The sequence below is a fragment of the Cuculus canorus genome, chromosome 2 (genome assembly GCF_017976375.1).
Source record: "Cuculus canorus isolate bCucCan1 chromosome 2, bCucCan1.pri, whole genome shotgun sequence".
NCBI classification, from domain to species: Eukaryota; Metazoa; Chordata; class Aves; order Cuculiformes; family Cuculidae; genus Cuculus; species Cuculus canorus.
Genome location: NC_071402.1, coordinates 38,443,303 through 38,466,317, shown reverse-complemented (window position 1 = coordinate 38,466,317; position 23,015 = coordinate 38,443,303). Strand labels below are relative to the sequence as shown.

Sequence of the window (23,015 nt, the reverse complement as noted above, 5' to 3'; positions counted from 1 at the left end):
TTTTCCTTTATTTCATAGCATGGCCAGGAAATGGTGCAGAGAGGTACTTTCTGACGCTCAATTTTTAAATCATGATCAGAAAGCAAGTTACTGAGAGGTCAAGTGACTGAGAAATAATTGACAAAGAGTGAATTTGAATAGTACTACTAACTTATTCATAGAGTAGTGACAGTCACAAGGTAGGCATATTTTATTAACAGACCAACCACTGCTTATTAAAAATTCTATGAAGTCAGAAATAAAGTCTATGTGCCACGGAAACACTTATCGTATGTTCATTGTCTTTCCTTTCATTTTATTTGTGGTCCTAATAAGATGTTAGAACCGGAGGTGGCTTTGCTGTATTTCTCTTTCTATTGGCACCAACAGGCAAACATTAATTTCTTTACTGAACCCAGTCCAACACTGCTGACCTTCTCCACTACAGATAGAAAATGTAAGGCCATAGGGTCCTCATATTTAGTGCTCGAACAAGAGCCAGACTATGTCACTTAATTTCTCTAAGTGGTTGGATCCTTTATGGCCTTTTAAGAATAATTTCACCCACTGCATATGCTGTGTTAATAGAGCTGAAGTAACAGAACCTACTTCTTCAAGAACATCTTTGTTGCCATATACTTAAGACCGTAATTGAGATAACTGAAGGAAAAGAATATGCAAAGTTGTCGTAAGCCTTTCCTAATAACCTGCTGATCACTAACATCAGAATTACCTTACCTGTGTGTGAAGATGGTGAACCACCTGGTGAACCATAGGCATCTGGTTAAAATAGGAGGCACAGGTACAAATTTCTTCATGGTTTAAACGAGTTGCTTTCCAAGGAAATGCCTTAAACTGAACTATTGGCTTGTCTAGATTGGGATTTTTTCTTTTTTTTTTTTTTTTGTCAGCATGCCACTGTACAGTCAAGAAAGCCAAAATAAAGGAACTGGTGGATGAAAGTGTCTCCACATGTGAACAGGCAAAATGCAGTCTGACTCATCAGCCGGGGGCCTTGGGTGTTGGCCGTCTTTCTGGAGGTGGTTTCTCAGGGCATGTTCGCATTGGAAAGCATCCTCCACCAGATGCAAGACCTGCAGAGAGGAGCTGTGGGCTCAGCATCCATGCGTCACTCAAGTGTGTATCTCAGGGCTACAGGAGAGCTTCCAGGTGAGAAGGAAGCAGGATTTACCCTTGCCTGCCCAACAGTATTTTTTATTGCCTTTTCAGATATTCCTTTGTTCTGCATGCTGACTTTGGCCAATCCCAGTCTTACAGCTGTGGCCATAATTTCCAGGCAACATCAACCATAGTGTTGCCATGTGTGACTATGTACACAACAGTATATAGGATCCTGGAAAAAAAAAAAAGAGCATTTTTTTTGGTACTGTGTGGTAGCAACATGTGTTTTAGAGAATTAGTTTTAAACACCTATGTAATTCTGAAAAAGGGAAAATAATGTCCCCATGATGATTTTGATTTCACTCCCTTTGTCACAAACTCCTCCTTTATAAATGAGTTATCAAGTAAGAAATATAAAAAAAAAATTAAAATGAAGTGTAACACAATCCTTTCTCTCCCTCATCCTTAGAATCTGAAACAAAAAAAAATCATTATAAGGAAAGCTGTCAAGATAAAAAAGCACTGTCATTTGCATTCTTCTGGGAAGATAGGCATTTCTGTATTAAAACTGCAGGGATCAGAGAAAATAATTGATTTTTCTTCTTTCATTTTCAGGGTTTTTAGTTTTATGCATCTCTCTTCATTAGGTATATAATATGATTTCATGTTTCATATCCATATAGGAAATTTGACCCTGGTCCTGCTAAGTTGTATCTTTTATACCTTTCATGACTTTCTTGAAACAATAGGAGCTCAGCATTACTGACACAAGGACATATATTTAGGAGCAGAACATTGCATATGTCCTGAAAATTTTGGTATTGATTCAAAGTGGGAAAGGAATGTGTCTGCATTAAGCAGATTTAGTGGGCTGGGATTGCATTCTGTAACTTGTTTTCCCACTCAGAAGTTGGTTAGTACATTTTACTTTAGCATTTTAAAATATTTAACTTTTTGCCTTTGGTTAAGGTAATGAAATACTAGAGAGTGGCAACTGAAATGTCAGGAAGTCTGAAAATAAGCACTGTATATCATTGTTTTTTCCTATATGGAATTTAATAATATTTTACATTAATATTTACATTTGGATTTTTCCTTTTGTTCCTTTTGTGTTTTTTTTTTTTTTTATTACACTGCTATCAGGACATGAATTCTAACACAGGTTTTGAAATTTAATATAAAATCTAATATCCTAGTAACACAACTGCTGAATCTAGTAATCTCTAATTTTCCATTTGGCTTTGAACAAACTTTACTTGCTGCTCTTAGGTTTTTTCCCTTTCGTTTTCCTCAGGCTTTCTGATGTTTGAAATGGTTGCTACTGAAGCTTTTTTGTGCTTGATCAATTCAATGTTATGCCTCTCTTTTGGGGATCTGATTATTGATGGACCTTTCTTGCTGAGCTATCAGGTAACTCAACACCAGCTATATGGTGGGACCGCTGTCCCAAGGCATCACTTTAGGATGCAAATCTCTAGTGACACTTCAGTGACTCAAAGGAGAGAGGGGATTAATCTGGCTGCAGTCTGGCCTGAGGTTTTGCAATTACTGCAGAACTGCCTTAGGTAAAACATAAGGGCTGTGTCACTGAAATGCTTAAAACATTTCAATTCTTTCTATGCAATATAGATTTCTTTCACATTTCTAGGGGATTTATTTTCCAAATTAATTATTGTTCTATTACATCTTTTATAAATATTGTTAATGTTCTCACTGCATCACAAATTACCAAGACTTGTCTCTATTTTTATATTGCTTTAGTGCTGGAAACTACAGTAGATAGCGAGACTGTCTCTCATACTGGTATGGTTTACGTTTATTAGAAGACAAATCTTTGTGGTAGATCCTCATACTGTTAAGCACTGATTAATTTGAATGGAATTAGTCTTTGTCCATTTGTCACTTTTCATGTTAATTAGTACCTTGAGGCCTCATCTGAGATGGCCTCATTTGAACTAATCAATCTATAAACTGATTGCAGGAGGGACTCTGCCTCTGTGAATGCCTCGGGTGGAGAGACCAGACATGATGGGAGGGGCAGCAAAGGGGTGACCTGATGTACCCACAGCAGCTCACTGCCTTCAACAGGGACAAACCCCATCTCCTACTCTTTATCTCAAACATCTTTGTCTTCCCTGTTGTTTCAGCACAGTAGTTTTCAAAAACGCACCAGGGCTGTAGGCAAAGAACTGAATGATGGGTGTCTGAATGATCCTGGAGAGATCCAGTCTGCCTGCAACATGTTCACTTTGCCAAAATCATGTGTTAAAATTACTTCTGCAGAGGATTTCTAAAGATCTCAGGTTACAGTCAACATTTCTAATACTAAGGCAACTCTCCTTTAGGCCTTCTAGATGTTGTCCACAGTCCTGGAACCCTATTTTTGATCTTAAATTTTGCCCTTGAAAAATTCATTTACTTGTGCTCTTCTTTACTAGGTCGTAGATCTGGGGGCTTTATTCATTGTTCAGAATTGGAGCAGAGTGAAAGCTATCCGTATCTACACCCAAACATCTGAACTCTAGTGTGCTACTTCTGTTACTTTTTTTCATTATTTTGCTTGGTAATGAATACAGATTTTCAAGGGCAAAAAGGTAAAAAATTAGGCCATGAAACGCAGAGGAGAGATTGTGCTACATGAAAGAGAAAAGGAGAAAAAGAAATCACTAAGCCCTGGGTTTGTGAAAACTGCTCTCAATGTATGTGGAAACAGGAACAAAATCTGGTATAAAAAAGAGCTGACAGAAATGTGATTTTCTTTTTCCAGGTGGCCATGTGAATTTTTCTGTTCAGCTTTGTCATGTATTTATCTGGTACCACCAGACTTCTTAACACTCTCAGTTCACTTGTGAGACTAAACAGTTCCTCCACTAGACAATGCTGTACTTTTTGTAAGAATCACATCATTCTCATTAATTTTAATGAGCATTTAATGCATCTCAAGTGTGTTATTTTTACATCCTGAAATTTGTGACTGTTGAAGGATTAGAAGAGCGCTGCATTGTAGAACTGGCTAAGTGATGGAGCAGCACTGTGTAAGGTATATCTGTATTCCTTTGGAGTGAAGAATTAAAGCACATCTGTGCCCTAACACAGATTAATGAAACATACAATTTTAAGGCAGTCACAAGGCTTTTATAATAGTGTCAGAAATTCACAGAGAAAGAAACTCAGGTCATTGGAAGGGCATCATTGTCCTGTCAAAGCATCCAGTTCCACTGATTTTGTCTTTCCTTTATGCAATATTTGTCTGTGTTTAGTTATTGTTATTTTTTTAGTTTTAAGAGAAATGAGCAACTTTCTTTTATCTCATGTCGAAGAGTTTTACTGACAATGTCGATCTTCTTCCAGGTAGCTGGCCACTTAATCAAAGTAAGCCAGTTCCTTAAATTATACAGCTGGAATTGGAATTGGTACCTTTATATTAGGTTATAGCATCTTGATTAAATTTTGCTTTTATGTATTTTCATTGGCAGAAGTTTCTGCAAATAGAATAAAGATCTTTCAATTTTTACCTCTTGCTTGATCAGGACGTGCTGTTCTCCCTTTGCAGTTGACATCCTTCCTATTCTTGATCAAACTCTAGTCAACAAAATTAGAAGCAGTAACAAGCCAGTGAAAACCTAAATCCAATCAGCAATGCAGGTATTAAAAGTAGGGAGTAATATCTATGGGGAGGAGGAAATCTTCCCTTAGTGCCATTTACAGCTTAGGTCAGGCTGAGTAATTACTGCTGCAGTGTCATTTAATACTATTTTATTAACACTGACTTACGTCTCAGAGAGGAGTTTGGGGATCAAGGAGGACATACATTTTCTGTGAAATACCATCCCATTTAAGGAAATTAAATAGTATTGTGTAGTTTAATTGCAACAACAGAAAAGAATAAAGATGGACTAGCATTTCAGCATGGTGTAACTATTGGCTTTGCATTTTTTTTTATTAAGACCACGTTCAAGGTTGTTGAGACAGATGGAGAATAAAATTCTCTAAGGGTTTGTTGCCACTGAGGTTCTTCTCTACGAGTAGAGCCCACTATGGAAGGCCTCTGTAATAAAAGCTCAGACCTGCAGCTTGTGACCGCAGTTTCCAGCATGGTCAGAGCTCACTAATGCATCTGTTGAGTCTTGTATCCAGGCAGCTACGCTGCTGATAAAACAGAGTATATTAAATAGTTCCAAAGCAGTGAAACGTGAGGATTTTTTTTTTGTATATGAATTTTCATTTTCCACTGATGATAATGCATCACTGGCGTTATGTTTATCTGAAGGTGGTAATGTTTCCCAGCTACTACAGCCTGCAGATCTCTGTAGTTGCCAAAATTCAAGGCTGGGTTTAAAGAGTTGTTTGGTCACAGGTGATTTCTAGGTTAAGCTTTTTTGGGTAATTAATTGAGAAGTATGGATTTGTTCCTCTTTCATTTTCCTGTGGACATTCTGATAAGCAATACACCCTTGTTTGCAAGGCTGACACTCAGATGCAGATGGATGTGGGTAAAGAGGATTCTCCCTGAAGTGAAAGCAGCAGTCACAGGCAAAGATTATAAACAATCAATTGGCTGAATTACGGTTGCAGAAAACATTTGTTGAATAGTTTCGATTAGTGAGCAGTTTTGTGAGAATCAAAGTTGCTTGGCGTTTGAGCACTGATTATATTAATTCCGCCAGGTCTAACTGGCTACCCCCGAGCCCAGAGTGCTTTTCCTTATGTTTAGTCCTTGGTGCCTTCTCTAACCCAAACTGCAATGCGGTCTGTGGGTCTGAAGGAAATTTCTAGGACTCGTGTGCTCTCTTACTGCAGAGAGAGAAGAACATAATCTCCATGGCACAGTGAGAAGCTCTAGGGTTCTGCTACAGAAAAGAAGGAGTTGTGCTTTACAAAGGACTGCTGCCAGGAGCAGGATTCACTCATGTCCCCATCAGCCGGCCTTGCCCCAGTGCTGGTGGTGTAAGTGTGGGGCCAGAGGGTAGAAGAGTCTGTTGGGGTAGAGAGAGGTTGGCAATATTTCCTCTTCCCATCACGGATCAATATAAATTAACAGCAAATTCTAGTATGAAAACTGTACTGTGAATTTAAACTGTGATTGTAATCACAAGATGGAGGTTGGGCTATGGGTCCTTTTAGTGTAATATTCTGTCTCTAAAAGTGGGTGAGGGCAGGTGCTGAGGGAAGCATATGGGAACATAAAGAGCAATCCTTCCACTGCTAAACCTGCTCAGCAGTCAGCAACTCAGGGATTATGCGGTTCAGCACTCTACTCAGCAAAAGAATAAAATACCTAGGAATATCTCATGTTCTGGACATCTCTACAGACTTTATAGAAAATGGAGCAACTAATATTGTTCCATCAGAGGTCAGTTCAGGCAAAGCAATAGAGTTTGTCATGTTCAGGAGTGAGAGGACTTCACTGGGCAATAAATAACTCTGCTGTTTAATATTTGCAACACAGTAATGTGTAGGTACTTCAAGGGAAAGTGGTCTTCTATTTTGGGCTGTATGTACATGGCTAAGAAAGAAATCTGTCCCCATTTCTGGCGTGACAGAGTTTAAGATTCACGGTGTGTACTTATCAACACCTGATTGGTCTTCAGTCAATCCAAACAGAAGACGCAGAAAATCAGAGGATAATCATTCATATAGAGGCCCATCATAAAACTACCTTCTCTAAGGAAGTGGCAGGAAAAATATGAAAAGGAGAGATGCTCCTATCATTTGTAATAGTCATAACTGTGTGCAATTTCTTTGATGCTATGTAGTATAGCTGCAAATATACTGAGAAAGCTTGGTGCAAACCATACTTGCATCCATCATTCTGTAAGTTACAATTAATATAAGATGTTATAGGAGAGATGGATATGTAGTTTCTGTTCTTTTGTTCTATTTGCCTGCATATATGAGGGAAGCTAAGTATTTTTGAGACTTAGGGAGAGATGGCTGCATCACAGTCAATGGGAGCAAAGCCCCGGCTTTATTGAAATCAGTGGTTAAATCCAGCACGTAGGATGTTTGTGGTTTTTTTTAGAAGAGAGCAGAAATCCAGTTTGAGATTTCTTTTTACTAACTTTGTGCAAATATAATTCTTCTATATGAATTATCTTCATATCATGTCAAAAGTGTGAGAGTTTTGGGATAGTTTCCCCCCAGAGCCATGTCAGAATTTTTCATCAGCTGAATTCCATCCTTGTCACTGGTATATTTTTTATCCAGGATTCTTCTTCACCGGAGTATGATAATTATGCTGACTGGTTTGGTGACTATTTCCACGGGGAACTAATCTAAGAGCACTGTTATTCTTCTCACTTGCAACTGCAGTATGTTTTGAACTTGTAATGGAAATGTTGGTGCATTAAACTAGTACTTCTGTGGGTGTGCCAAAAGGTGAGAAGCTGGACATTAACTTTTTCCTTGTTATTTGGAGTTCAGATTAATGAGTAAATAGGAGCAGTGCTTTGGGGCTTGGGATGCAGGATAATATATTGGAAATGACCTCATAACATTCTGTCTTCCTGAGCTTGGATGGTGTTAAAGCAATACAAACTTAAAGGAGAAAAGGCAGTTACTTCACTGCCTGGGATTGGAGTTACCAAATGTTTGCCAGGTTTGACTTCTGGAAGAAAGATACTGTCATCCTGACTGAACTTCTAATGACACTGTACAGTTTGGGAAGCAGAAAAATTGTGAGTGTTATTAGGAAATAACACTGCTGTTCTTGAAGAAAATAAGAGATGGTTTCAACATGAAGCTTTTCTTGAAGTTTCTCCCCTTCTGAGCTTACTGCCCTTATCATCTCTACTTAGTGATTTTGTTCCTCCATATTTTAAGCTCCTTTATGACTCTTCTTTTTCACTCAGCCATCTTATTTCCAGCAAGTATTAAGAACCACTAATTATTAGAGGCAGGCACTACCATAAAACAATAGTAAAATTAATTGTAAGAGAACATGAAGTAATTCAGTTAAACATAACAGCCTAAGGGTGGATGAGCACTAAAGTGGTAGTGGATGTGCAGTGATTCATCTGCCTAATTTCAACAGCTACCATTCAAATTGAATTTAAATGCTGTAAACAAAAGTCTTCCGTGGTGTGCTTGGAACTGTAATACAGCTGCAAAGTTCCAGAGGAAAATGCTGCATTGCAGTTCTCCTGTTTCGCAGCAAATCTCTGCTGGCATGTAACATGCAGAGGAGGAGCTTCAAAACACGCAGGCTGTTTTCAGCTTCATTATGCAGATCAGCCGTCTCTATCATCCACATTATGAAAACATCTTTAACTTCCTTTGGGGATGAAAGGGAGAGAGGGAGTAAGGGAGGAATCGGGAAAAAGAAAAAAGAGGTCAGACAGTTTACACACTGATTTCCCCTGGTATTACTGTTCCAGTGTCTCTCAAAGTAGAGTGTTTTTGCCTTTGTACAGATCCAACAGATTTTGACATCCACGTTGTTTAAGTTCAACTACTGCTTATCACTGGGATTTGGTATTAGACCTTGTGGCAGTGTTTTCGGGGAACCTGAAAGGGGTATTCTGTAATGCTTTAGCTAACAAGCAGCCCTTCCTTTACTCAAAGCTGCGATTCATGGCTCATTGCTGACACTAGGGAAAGTGAAGACCTTCCAAATAACCTTGAAACAGAGCTGACCGGCAGCTTCTTACGTGCTTTTATATATGGGAGAATGAGTGTAAAGAAAGGAGGAGGGTTTTAGGAGTTCCAGGGTTACAGCATTTATGTTTAGTAACTTGCCTTTCAAAGAAAACTCTCTGGTAGTCTGTAGTTTCTTACAATTTTTTAAGTAAAGAAAGAAAATCAAATGCTGCAGATAGTACCCAGGCTGAGAGGAGTGCAGTCCTTGAATGGTCCAGGAGAACAGGTTTGTGTAAATGGGTTGATTTAGTGCTGTGTCATCTTTGAAGAATGGGGAAGGGTTCTGTGACTTTGAGTGGGACCAGCAAGATGTCGGGTAGGAGAACACTGGGAACCTGCAGGACAAGACACAATATGAGAAATCCCTAGGTCCCACCCCACCTAGCAGATTATCCCTTGCAGCAAGAGCAGATTGAAAATGAAACCAGGAGAACTGCAACAAGCCTTTTTGCTATTGACATAGGGAATATTAATGAGGAATATCCTATCATTTTCCAGAAAGCTCAGACATCCTAAAGAGATGCACAGAGGTCCTCTTCCCTGGATTTCAGCAAAGCAGGGAGTGCAAAATGGAAACCTTTTTTTTTTTTTTTTTTTTTTTTTTTAAATAGGAAAAGGGAATGGAAAGCTTTTTACAAAAAAAAACCACAACAAACCCACAAAACAAACAACCCAAAACCAAAATACAAACCCAGCAATGTGTTGCTACTATTTCCCAGTTATGTAATTTAAATCTTCTCCTATGTTTTTCCCTCAGCCAAAATACTTTCTCACATTTAAATAGAATTAGGAAGCCTATGCCGCCTGAAAAAAAGTACTTTTCTTCTAAAAGGAAAAAAATAATCAGAAAAGAGTTTCTAAGGGTTGGGGAAGCAGTTTGCATGCAGAGCTTTTGTTCTTGCCTGTTTCGCAACCCAGGCCTTTTGCGGGCCCATGCGAGTTCAACTTTTGCATTTGAAGCTTGATGCTGAATCCATTACAGGGCTCTGGTGAGCCTGCAATGAATTCTAGTCATTCCTGGGAGGATGCTCATGGCTCAGTTAACAAGGTTGAAGTTGCCTGGCCCCAGGCTACCTCTCCTGTTTTTTGGGGGGGAAATAGTACAAAGGTTGAAATAATTTTTTTCCTTTGCCTGACTCTTAACTTTTCATCAGGGATGTGTCATTTTTGCTACACTATTAAAATATTTACAGAATTGTTGGAAAACAGAAGAACCATTCAGACAAAATATTCATAAACTTCCCCCATAGATTCTGCATCCAAAACTGCTTCAAACAGTGCATTAATTAATTAAAGTACCTTTCCTATTGTTTTTTAAAGTGTCTGTAGTAGCTGGAGTGCATCTGATCTTGAAGAGGTAGATCTGAAAAAAAAAAATGTGTGCAATTATGCAATATGAGTATTGTTTTAAAATTAAAAATAGAGAAAGAAACTGCACTTCAGCACTCTTGAGAATCAGTTTGAGTGCTATAATTTGGATACCCAGAATAGACAATGCCTCTTCCTGTTTAAGATAAATGAAGATCTCGAGTCTTTCAAGCTTTTTGCATTTAGCATGTAGAAACAGTTGGAACAGGATAATAATTGCAAAGAATATATATATACACACACACACACGTTGAATACTTTCATGTGGAAAATCTGGTCTGGCAAGCATACTATGTTTGATAATCAAATGCAGGAAGCAGGAAATACAGTTAATAGCTTACTAGTGTTCAGGAAAGCCATGAAGGAAAAAAAAAGATGTGTGTTGTTCCCAGAGGTGATGAATGTCTTTTGCTTGAGTGATTTGTTTGCTGTAAATGTAAATGCAGGTCAGCTGAAACTATTTGTAAGTTTGTGACGAGCTTGTTGAGTTCATTTGACAAAACAAAACAAAACAAACCCTCAAAAACAATTTGGAAAAGTTTTTTACCTTGTTCAGTAGTTTTACATTTCCCAAGAAAATCTTGACTATTTTGGCACCATTCAAAACAACTAATTTTTCCGTTTGAAATCTAGCCAGAAAGGCAAATTATTTTCACATTGCTTTTTATTGATCACTATCTGGTAGCACCTGATCTTTGCCAGGAAAACTGACTGAGAGGATTGTAAATTCTCCAGTCTTCATTTTGCAGCAGAGGTCAACCCGTTACTTGAGACTTAATGGTTTTCACATGCGTAAGCATTGGATTCCTGAATTGTCAACAGTAAGAACAAAGTCATTTTCATTAATTAATTTTAATGGGAATTTTAAACATACTAAGTTTTTAATATATGTCCCTTTAAGACATCTTTATCTGTATTATGTTGAGAAAGGTTACTTGTTGTCAAGCAAATATCTCTTAGGTATTTTTCAGTTGGACAGATAAATCCAGTTCATGGTGATTAGTTTGCTAATATTTTGCAAAGACTCTCTGTATTGGCTACCACTGAAGGTGCAGCAGGTAGGACAGAAGGGTAATACAATGGGGAATAACATCAGAGTTTGGAACAGAACTGATCTTTAAGAAGCGCTTTGCACCTTGAAGCATTATTTTCTGAGAAAGTGTGTGTCTTAAAGCGTCACAACTTAAAGTCATGGAAGTGACAGAATCAAAACTTAAAAGAGAAGAAATAGATATGATGATTAGACTGAAGGCTTTGTAAGCTGCTATAGAAAAACTACTAAGATCTTACCTGTTAAGTTGTTTTGTAGACAGATAAGGCCAGTTTGATATGCTTTTTAGAAGATCTAGAGTTGGGAAGTCTTAACTCACCAGATCTGTTCTCCTAAAACCACTCTCAGTTGTCTGTTCTCAGTTGCTATGGAAAGGTTAAGAAAACCAGGTACTCTGTCTTCTAGTGAATTGCCAATTTGCTCTTGAATGGTTTTTCACATTCACATTTGCATTTAAACATACCAAAACTGCATTTTCCTACTTTTTACAGTCTACTCCATGCTGCAGTTTTTGTTGTCAATTGTGTAATTGCTACTAGCGCTGGGGTCTTTGATAAAACAAACAGGTTGATACCAGGTCTTGAACCCACAGCTTGGTTCCTTCTGGGGACAAATAGCACTTGAAAAGCATTTGAGTTGAAGGAAGAGTTTCAGATGTAATTAATCTTCACCAGAAGCTCCCTATGCAGAAGTAAATGGTGAAATTCCCTGGAAAAGTCGGTGTCTGTGAGACTAATTCAAACTAAGTGCTCTTTAAACATCTACCTTCCTGAAGTCAAATCCCATAATAATCACCCTTGAAAACAAGAGCACAAGGGAGGTCTGAGGAATACAGAACTAGAAGCACTATACAACACTGCCTTCCCTAGCAAACTCTTTCCAGAAACACAGATAGCTGAAACACCAAGTGGTTTAGAAGTCCACCAGTTACACACTGAAAAATGAGTTTGACTTACTCAGTAGAAATATATTCATGGAGTAAGCAAAAGAAAAAGGAAAGAGATGTCAGCCTATTCCACTCCTGTCGTCGACAGGTGGTAACAATGTCATTGTGTCAGCATGGCACAACCACAGAATGGATTGACCAGTCTGCAAGCTGATAATGCAAAGCCCCTAAATATCTGACACAGTTGCAAATTGCTTTAAATGTGTTTTAAAAGTAACGCTTGAATAAAGTAGACAATGTTTAAAAATAGATTGCATTTTGCATTGTATATCTGCAAAGTATTGTGGTCTTTGAAAGTAACTTCTCACTCAGATAAATTTATTAGGGATGGAGCCTTTCTTCAGTACTAGGTAAATAAAAATAAATGTCTCAAATGTTGGCTAAGGGACTGAGAATAATATACTTGTATTTCCATTAGTGTAGCTAGCTTTGTGCTGGTCACTGCGGAATATTAAATATTGGAAATCAATAGAGTAGCTGTATATGTATAGCGTGCTTTAAGAGTAATTACTAAAACCTAACTCCTCTGTATGTCTACATTCACTTTAGTAAATAATTCTGGTTTTAATGTTGATAAATGTATAGTACGAACTGGCCGGCTTAATTAAAACTGTTGGGATGGAAAAGCTCAATGCTGTGTGATATTTTATTCAAGCTAATAGCAGGTTCTCTGTCACCAGGCAAGGCAAGGCAAGGGATATGTCAACTTTTCAAGGACCCACAAAACCTGCTGTGAGGCCAAAACCTCCTGCAGCCATAGAAGAAAGCAGGGACTGTAGGGGACTGTGGGGATCAGGCCAGGGCTGGGAAGGTGACAGGCCACCTCTCCACCTGCTGCTGTCTCCCAGGAAGGCTGCCCAGTCCTTCCTTGGGCAAAGGTGCTCTGAGTCGTTTAGGAAGGATGCTGCATGGAGAAATTGTGTTGCAACTTTCTATGAGGATAATGTAAGTTGAAGACTGAAAAATTCAATTTGTGCTGCCCTGCTGAGGAGCTTTGGGCCAGTCCTGTTGTGCCCTTGTCCTCATGTCTGTTCCCTGTTGTCCCAGCATGAGGGTACTTCACAAGAACTAATAAATTTTCTCTTCCAAGAAGATATTTTTGAGGAGCTGAGTTACATCAGGATGTACCAAAATGTAATGCAGTGGAGTTCCACTGGTTTCGAACTTAGACACACTCAAGCTGATTCAGAGCCACTGTTACAAGTCCTCACTTTGACCTCAAGCACTCACAAAAACTGTGACAGAGCCAGAACCAAAACTTCAGTTCCCTAAATATATAAAGATACCAGCAAACCCACACTGCTGAAGTAGCTGTTGTCAAAAAATGCATGGCCAATATTCATGTTGTGATTTTTTTTGTTGCGTGTGTCAATTTTGGTTGGGAAAAAATAATATTATCTAGCTGATATTATTGTTACATTTCCAAAATGAAATATTTCAATATTTCCCTGAAAATCCCCTCTAATTTCTTCATGTGAAAATGTATTTCAATGTAGTTTTAACAAATCCTATTTAGCACAAACTCAGTGAGCTATTTCCCTTAAGCATTAAATGAAAAACATTGAACTTAATAATGGTCAGCATGTTGGACACCTTACAAATGGGAAAAGCATTACCAATTGTTTTCTTTCTTTTCTGTTGATAATGTTTTTCCAGCTTACACTTTTGAATTATTCCCTACTTGATATGTTTCAGACTAATGTAAGCCTTTATTAAATTATGCAATTCAATCACTTTCTTTTGCATTAGATCTGACACAGTTTCTGTAAGTTTTGGTATGAAGTACTTTGTAGTCGATCTGTGTAGTCTTTCATTGTGCCAGAATATAATGCAGAATGAAATGGACTTCTACCAGGTTCCCTAAGGCTAGTGTCTTAGAATTTATGTGTCCACTGACTTTCAATATTACTGTAAATAACATATTAATGATAAAAAAAAGACCAGAAACTTGCAGCAGTAGTTATACTGCAGGATAATAGTTCACTTACGTTAGGTTAAAAACTTATTTAAAAGAATTCCCTGAAATGGTAGTGGAAGAAAGAGGAAGTGCATGGGATTTGGGAAAAGAGGAATTCTGGTAAAATGAGGTATCACAGACCGGATGATGTTCAAAGGCTTTTGCATGCCTGTGCTGATCTTGTTCCGAGTATGCCCCAAAATAAGTAACGTTCCAGTCTGATGGATTTAACCGGTCTTCTGTCATTTTCCATTCAACAGGGACACAAGGTGTGGTACTATTTTTGCAAATGGGTCCTCAACATACCATTTTCCAAAATCAAGGTGATGTTTTCCTTCCTCAGGAAGGCAGCACCAAAGATATATGACACGGACAAAAATTTCTGCCATAATTTGTTTTGCTGAACACTATGAAGCTTTAAAATGGTTTTCAGAAAAAAATGCGAAGTAAAGGTTGTCCTTAGATATAAGTGGATATAAACAGTTAGTTAAACAGTTATACTAAATATTTATAGCCAGTAGATCTGTCATCCTTACAGAACCTCTTCAGAAACTACTTTGTCCTGGATCTCTGCAGAAGTGTCCAGCTCAATCTCCCTGTACTTTTACTTAAGAGAAAAAATTAGCTGCTTTGCCAGAGATTTTCAAGGAATCATAGAATGGTTTGGGTTGGAAGGGACATTAAAGATAATCTATTTCCAACCCACCTGCCAAGGACAGGGACAACCACTAGACGAGGCTGCTCAAGGTCCCATCCAACCTGGCCTTGAACACCTCCAGGGACGGAGCATCCACAGCTTCCCTGGGCAGCCTGTGCCAATGTCTCACTACCCTCATCATGAAGAATTTCTTCCTAATTTCTAATCTAATTTCCGATTAAAAGCCACTCCATCTCCTCCTAACACTACATGCCTTCGTGAAAAGTCCCTCAACAGCTTTTTTGTAGGTTCTTTTTAGGTACTGTAAGGCTGCTACAAGGTTTCCCCAGAGTCTTCTCTTCTTCAGACTGAACAGCGCCAACTCCCTCAGCCTGTCCTCATAGCAGAGGTGCTCGAGCCCTCTGATCATTATCATGGCCCTCCTCTGGACCTGTTCCAGTGGTTGCATATCCTTCTTATGTTGGAGATTCCAGAAATGGACACAATACTCCAGGCGGGGTGCCACGAGAGTAGAAAAGATGCCGGCGGGAAGGTGGGGGTGGGGGGGAGAAGGGGAGAGGAGCAGGGAAGAATCACCTCCCTTGACCTGCTGGCCATGCTTCTTCTGATGCAGCCCAGGATGCAGTTGGCCTTCTGGGCTATGAGCACACATTGCAGGCTCATGTCGAGCTTCTCATCAATTAGCACCCCCAGGTATTTCTCTGCAGGGCTGCTCTGAATGATTTCATGCCCCAGCCTGCATTGAAACTGTGGATTATCCTGACCCAGCGGTAGGACCTTGCACTTGGCCTTGTGAGCCTCACAAGGTTCACACAGGCCCACTTCTCCAGCTAGTCTAGGTCCCTCTGGATGACATTCCATCCTTCTGGCATGAAAACTGCACCACTCACCTTAGTGTCTTCTGCAAACTGGCTGAGGATTCGTTTGATCTTGCTGTCTATACCATTGATGAAAATATGAAACAGCACTGGTCCCAGTACAGGCCGCTCAGGGGCACCACTTGTCAAGGATCTCCATCTGGACATCGATCCATTGACCACTGCACTCTGAATGAGACCATTCAACCAACTCCTTAATCACCAAACAGTTCACCCATCAAATCCATATCTCTCCAATTTAGAGAGCAAGATGTTGTGGAGGACCGTGTCAAAGGCTTTACAGAAGTCTACACAGATCACATGCATTGCTCTTCCCATGTCCACTGACATGGTCACCCCATCATAGAAAGCCACTAGGTTGGTCAGACAGGACTCGTTCTTGATGAAGATATGCTGGCTGTCTCAAATCACCTCCCTGTCTCCAATTGGTTTAGGAAGGAAGAATATGAAGCATCAGGATGTACTCTACTGCTTAACAAGGCTTCACACATCTCCTTTCTTCCTGAACAATCACTGAAGTCTTTAAACAAAAGAGTACAGTAAAATGTTGTATTTTATGGCGTTATTCTCAACAGCCACAAGAGGGGGTTTGAAGAACATGATCTGCTTCGCACTTTCAGACTGAGCCTTTCCGTCAGCGAGTGATGCGTTAGTTGTGCCCTGAAACCAGTCATTGACTGAAATTTTCAATCATTTTGCAAAATGACTCCTTGACTCGGTCATTTTGCTAAATGACTCCTTGACTCACTCATTTGGTAAAATGACTAAAAGTTTCACGCATTCTTTGAAAAGACTGATGTGCTGGATATTCTGCTAGACTATTTGACTCTTTGCTTCACTCAGTAACAAGCATATTGTGAAGAGGGGGGTTATTGGATAAGAATCTGTTGCTTGTTCTGCAATGACTGCTGGAGATGACTCTGGATTTTGAAAGCCGCTTCAGAAAACAACTTTACAAAAAGTATGAGAAGTGCCCAAAGTACATGATACCAAGGGCAGAATACTGTACAACTATTGCTGAGATCAAAAACGCAACACAGGATCCCAAATCAAAGTCAGGACTTGATACTATACTATTGAAGAGTAAGTTTTAAAGAATTCTCTATTTTGTTTTGCTTTCTCATAATAATTTGTCTCTTCTTTGGCTATGGAATTGCCAATTCTTTTATATTTCCTCCACTGCTCCTAAGTGTGAAATTCTGTGATGTGGTGACAATGAGAAGCTAACCAAGAAACGTTGCAGCAAAGACGCGTTTCCCATACACTGTGTGAGCATTGAAGACAGATATGATATTATCTGAAAAGTGTACCTGGCTGCGTATTCATATTATAAAGCATTTAACATCTAAATAAGAGAACATCACAAGACTGGTTGTTGAGCTCTTTAGACTTTTCTGTCTTGGGTGCTAGAAGAAGATAAAGAGGGTCTTGACTAATGGTATCTGCGTAAAACAGACCATGAGCCATGAATGTTCACGAGGAGGGCGAGGTGACCTTATTGATATGCAAGTTTTGTCTCAAGGCAATTTCAAGGGGATAATGGTGTACCAAGATCACCTCATCAAATTTTCTGCTCTCTGAACCCTTGCCTCAGAGGGAGCATCAGAAGTGGCCTTTCAGTTCTTGGGTATTTTCATCCCTATTGTGTTGCAGAGTGACAAAGAGACTGAATTTGCTGCTGAAGTTATCCAAGAATCAAAACTTCTGTGGCCTCTGCTTAGCTTCATGCATGGAAAAGCAAGATATCTACAAAGCCAGAACTCTCTCAAAGGGGTATTAAGCAAATGCTTTTAGCATGGATGACAGACAATAATTCATGGGGCTAGACTGCGGGGTTCACTTTATCCAGTTCTCAAAAACACCACTGGTCAGTCTGGAATAAACTGCACACCATATGCAGCTTGGTTTGGTAACAATCCCAAACGTGGCCTTAGCTCAATCCCTCTTCCATCAGGGATCATCAACCACCTCTGCAGTGAGCACAATGTGCTTTTAGTGCTCAACACTCTTTCTAATGACTTTGCTGCATGAACATATCCAGAAAACATGCTGGCCCCATGTCTGACACAGTGGTAGGCAGCCAAACTGGAAATGCTGCTAAACTAAAAGTTAGACCTGCTCCTCTATCTCAAGCTCTGTCAGAAAAGATTCATCCAGATCCACAAAATTTTCCACTCACTGATACCTTTGAGATAACTGGCCCTTCACTTCTAGGGCACCATCCCAAACACCCCCTACAAAATTCTGCCCCACATGCTGTCCTTGTAGACAGAGCTCTTGGTAAAGTGTAGTCTTCAAATGGGTGAATACACTGAAAAGCTGAACAGATGTAGCACTGGTATCACAGTCACCTCGGTTACAAAGATAAGTTCAGTTTGCCAAGTAGTGTATATGACTGCATGATTTCAGATATAAATGCAAAAGTCCGTATGGCTTTAAAAGTAAATAAATTATAAAAATAATAGTACACGATGTCTTTTTAAGTTAATTAAAGCAACAAAGTATCAGACATTTTACCTGGCATCTGCCTACTAGTTTCACTAACTTCATTAAAGGTGTGAAACCTTCTCTTATCTCATGGAATCACTGAATGAAACAGCCATTTTGTGAAATAGCTAAAAATTTTAATCATTTCTTGAAATGACTGGTTTCAAAATATAACTGTGACGTGTATAATTCTGGAGTCATCTATTAAGTTCTCAGTAACATGCCCTTCCTAGGAAGGCACAAGGAACAGAAATATTACCCATAGCTTGCTTTTATGCTGTGCTGAGACAGGAGAATAAAAAAGGAAAAGAGGCATGAGTTTTAAACTCGTTTAGACTTTTTATGCTAAAGTAAAAATTGTTCTTTAATGATACAATATAGTATAACCTAAATTGTATTATAATATACTGTCTCCTTTGCAATATATATTTAACAATAAGTTGCCTTTCTGGAAGGCGCTGTGTGATATTACTGCAGTGACAGAGTTTAGAATAAAATAAATTATCCAAGTTAGGAAGAGTTTTTTTCATGTGGTCCTACATCTTCTGAAAGAATAGCTTTGATGACTGGTTTTGCTGTGCACTCCATCATAGGAGTGTAAATAACAGTTCCTGCATCTCCAACTTTGCTCCCCCTGGGCTCCCACCTGGTTTTGTTGAAGGATCTCATGGGGCAGATGTGAACCTCATAGCAGCAGACTGTTCGACCTTTTCATTAACTTCCCTGTTCCAAGCCATTTACCTTTCTTCTTCACATTTTCTTTAGTTCTTTTGTTTTTTGTAGTAAATAACAATTCTGTAATTAAGAATACTGGCAGCTCATAGCCTCGTTTTTTTTTCTGGTTTTCTGGCTCCTTTTTAGAAAACTTAATTGCTGTCTTTTAAACTTCCAGGTTAGAGCAGCAGGGCACAGGAGTGCAGTTCATCAAAGCTGTTGTATCGATGCTGATGCGTAAGTTGCCTGGCATGGGATACCACAGAGCAACAAAGGTTCATTATTTCATTTGTATTTGACACATGACCTTGAAAAATGTAAATGTTATATCTATGGCAATAGAGAGTTCCCCCTGTCATTTAAAAGGCACAGTCCCCTTTCTCCTCCTCTTTTTCTTTTTACTGTACATTTTCTATCCTTAAGGAAAACAGATACAAGTCATATGAATTTAATTACAACTGAAAGATGGTACCCCAAAATCTTATGCTAAGAAAATCTTATAAGCCACGAGATCAGGTCTGAGGGAAAAACTCTCAGGTTCTGTTAGGAAACCAACCAACCAAACAACAAACCACAGTGAACTAGGATTTTCAAAACGGCCTAAAGAAGTTGAACATCTTATTTATCGACCATCCACCTGAAGATGTTCTCCAAGACTCGACCCAGAGTTGTTGTGGACTTCCTTCTCTCTGTATACAGATCCCTTGCAGGTCTCTGTCTGGGAAGCACTGAAATTGTGGTACTCAAAATAATTAGTCACTTTTGAAATTTTGGTCTTAGACAAATGCTTCAAACCCAACTCTGCCCTCTTCATCAATATTTGCTGAGCGGATCTGTGTTGAGAAGTGTGTTAGTGGGAATCAAATATAGTCTGTGGCTTTGCAGGGGTATTTAAATTAAAGTGGTTGGTATTTGAAGCTCTTTAGGAGTCATTCTATGAAAAAGCAGTTATAGTGATAAGATCTACCAGGCAATAGGAGCAATAAACAGATTGTGAGCTGCACATCGGCTGCAGAATGCTTCCATGAACCATTTGCAGATTAATGTTTATCGACAAGTAAATCTGCAAAGCTTTGAGTCTTTCAGTGAGATATTTTCAAACAAAAGAAGCAGCTAAATATATCCAACAATTTGGAAGAAATTTAACTTTGTTACTTGCTTAGTTGAGCATAAATTTCAAGTTTGAGACTGAATGACTGTCTTACACTGGTTTCATTCTGAATTTTCTGTCTTGCTGAGGATATGTCAAGAAAGCCTAATGTTTTTGCTAAATGCATCTGAGTGATAGGTAAATCAACTTATTAAAAGCTGTGGGAAGGACAGTTGTATCTGAAAAATCAGTTTGTGTATTCAACATGATGAGTCATAAGATACCATTAAATATCATAACATACAAATTATTTTCAAAACAGGATGCAGCATGTGGACCGAGTTGTATCCTTTTCCAGCCAGAAGACTGAGCAATAGAAAGGATAAAGAATAATTGACAGGTTGTTTTGATGGAGGCTTATCATGTTGCAAAGTGGACACTGGAAGACAAAGTAACACTTTGCTCCCAACTCCTTGTAGTACAGAAACTCTGCCACGAAGGAGTTGTAGCCCTGTCTGTATACCTCACTGATTTCCTGCCACCACAATCTACTGTCACCTACCAATCTCCTTTTCCAAATCGAAGCAGACTTGATTTCACACCAGTTAATGCACACATTCCTGGGCTTTTCTCTTTTTTTTACAGATGTTTAACACCCTAACTGGGTCTTCTGCATTATATCCACCATTGGAAAATACTTCACATCATTTCGACTGATGGCCATATTAGGACTCGATGAAGAGAACATGCCAGATTAGGGGTAAATGTGAAAGGATGGTAGCCAAGAGTAAAGTAATTATTGTTGACTTGAGTCCAAGCAATCTAAACATCTTATGTATGACCTTGTCGTAAAGAACTAAATGGAGCAGGGCTAAGGAAGTGTGTGTGATTGATTGATTTAATCCTACTGAACTCTTAATTTTTGAATAGAGACTGAGAGGTTAGCAAGCAATCCTTTAATTTCATTAGCTTCGCACACTGGATAAAGTCAGTTTATTTACTCCTTATATCTAAAACATTTTTACCTTCAGATACCTGGATATCTTCCTCTGTGATAGCAATGCATTTTTCATTACAACTTGCTGTTTCATGCTCGTTATTACTCCTCTGCCTAAGCTTGGGCTGCAGTGCAATTTACATCTACAGCCCACAGACTGGTTTCATCTGAAGATTGACCCTGTGACATTTTCAATGAGTAGTGGGAGAAAACAAACAAAAAAAGGTTGTTAATATCTGAAGTTAATGCCATTTGCTGATGTTTTTTTTTTCAGTTGTTTTGTTAGGTTCTTTTTGTCCAAATCCCCTAAACATTTGCAATAGTGTGGAATTAAACGTATATCACTTGCACTTACTGTCTGTAACACAGGAAAAATAGAAGTCATATGTTACATTTTGTTGTTTTTGCTGCAGAAACAATTACATGAACATGGGAACTATACTGAAGATGTTACTGAGATCCAGTGAGAAAATGGTGTTTAGTTCTCTGGGAAATTCTGTTTCATCAGGGAAAAAAAAAAATTGGTCAGAAGGCTTTCATTTGTGTAATCAGAGATAACATCTCGTGGAGGAAAAAGGATTTTTTCATGCACAGATATTGTCAGAACTTAACAATTTGACTGATCCTGTAAAATTTTTATTCAGTGGTTTTCAGGTTTGTGAGGATTCTTTTACAAACTGTGATCTCCTATAAAATATATCTGTGTCTTTTTTTTAATAGGGATTCCTTTTCTGTTTCAGATTGTCTTTATTCCACTCTGTATCTACCTCCTCCTAAAAGCATTATTACAGCAACTGGCTCCATGCCAGTGACTTACGCATCTATGTCTGTTCTCCATTCCTCAGTTATCTCTGTCTTCTTAGTGCCTTCCCAAAGGCACTCCTGCTTACCCTAACAGAGATACTTTCCTTCCTCATCACTGTGGAAAATATCAAGTTCCTTCTCACTTTGTAGGTCTGGTTTTGAGGTGGCCCTATGCCTGTCTACAGATTTGTCTAGTCCAACCTCATAGCTGCATTGTAAAGATCTCTTCTGTAGAACATCTCCAAGCTACATTCTTTCTTGTTCATTAGAAATGGGCACAGGTCGTACTCTCATCCAGACCCTTACATAGTAAGTACTGCAGTGTGGGCAGCTTCCAGACTCCCATGTCCTTTTTAGAGTCCTGCTGCAACGGCAATTCACCCTTCTCACCCCTCTCTCTCCACCCTACATGGATGATCCATTTTACACATTAAATATTAGCTTTTTCTTTCACTTTCACACTCTCTCATGTACTACCAGCCTGGTCTTTGATCTTTCTATGGTGCGTCCACCATCTGAACATGCATGTTCATGCAGCTGTTTGGGTTTTGCCACGTTGTCCCTTATCTTGGAGGAAGCTCTGACGTCTGGAACCTTTCCTTTTCCTCTCAACCTGCTCTGAGCTATCAGGCTTAAAACCTAATTACTGCCCACCATGAGCAGTGCCAGAGACCATCTCCACCACATCACGCTGTCTCCATTCACCTGCACATCAGCAGCCTGCCCATGGCCTCTGAAGGCTAAGAGACCTTCAAGGAGAGACATTTTGCCTTGTGTTCCCCAGGCCCCATGGGAATCTCCTCTGTGATTCAAAGTCCTAGATGCTGGTGAAAAATGAGTAACACTGAACACCAAAAACCGGCCCTGACTCTGTGGTGTGTTAAGGATGGATTGTCACCCTTGACATGATAACCTTAGGCAAAGTATGTGAATTTCTGCTTGCCTGACTATACTTGGCCACCTATTGGTACCTCTGTGTTTGGAGTTTCCCCACTGAAGAGAATTAACTTTCTCCACACATGAAGTTAGCATAAACGCTGAGTAACTTGTGCAGACTTCAAAGGAGAGCAAAGAAGAATACTTCAAAGACATTTTGCAATATGAGGAACACTAACACACACCTTTGCAGGCAAGCGGTATATTTTCTGAAAATTCAGTCAAAGAAAAAAAAAGCCCCAGATCAAAAATGGAGACCCCACTTCTGGAACATCGTGCTTTGGCATGGTTAAACATGTCAAGTGCAGTCAGGCAGTAAGCTGATTTCCATGGGGTTGTGGTGATAGCACATGATATGCTCATTCTCAACCATACAACAACCCCAAAATG

At 39.1% G+C, this 23,015-nt stretch overlaps 1 long non-coding RNA gene across 2 annotated transcripts in view; it reads right to left on the bottom strand.

Moving 5' to 3' along the window:
- Nucleotides 1-5,106: 5,106 nt before the first annotated feature.
- Nucleotides 5,107-23,015, bottom strand: part of LOC128851471 (uncharacterized) — a 61,168-nt gene continuing 43,259 nt past the window's right edge. For both annotated transcript variants that reach the window (XR_008448852.1, XR_008448853.1), the window contains exons 5-6: nt 10,039-10,102; nt 5,107-9,074 (exon numbers count right to left, since the gene is read on the bottom strand). This is a non-coding gene — a long non-coding RNA (uncharacterized LOC128851471). The remainder of the gene's footprint in view (nt 9,075-10,038; nt 10,103-23,015) is intronic.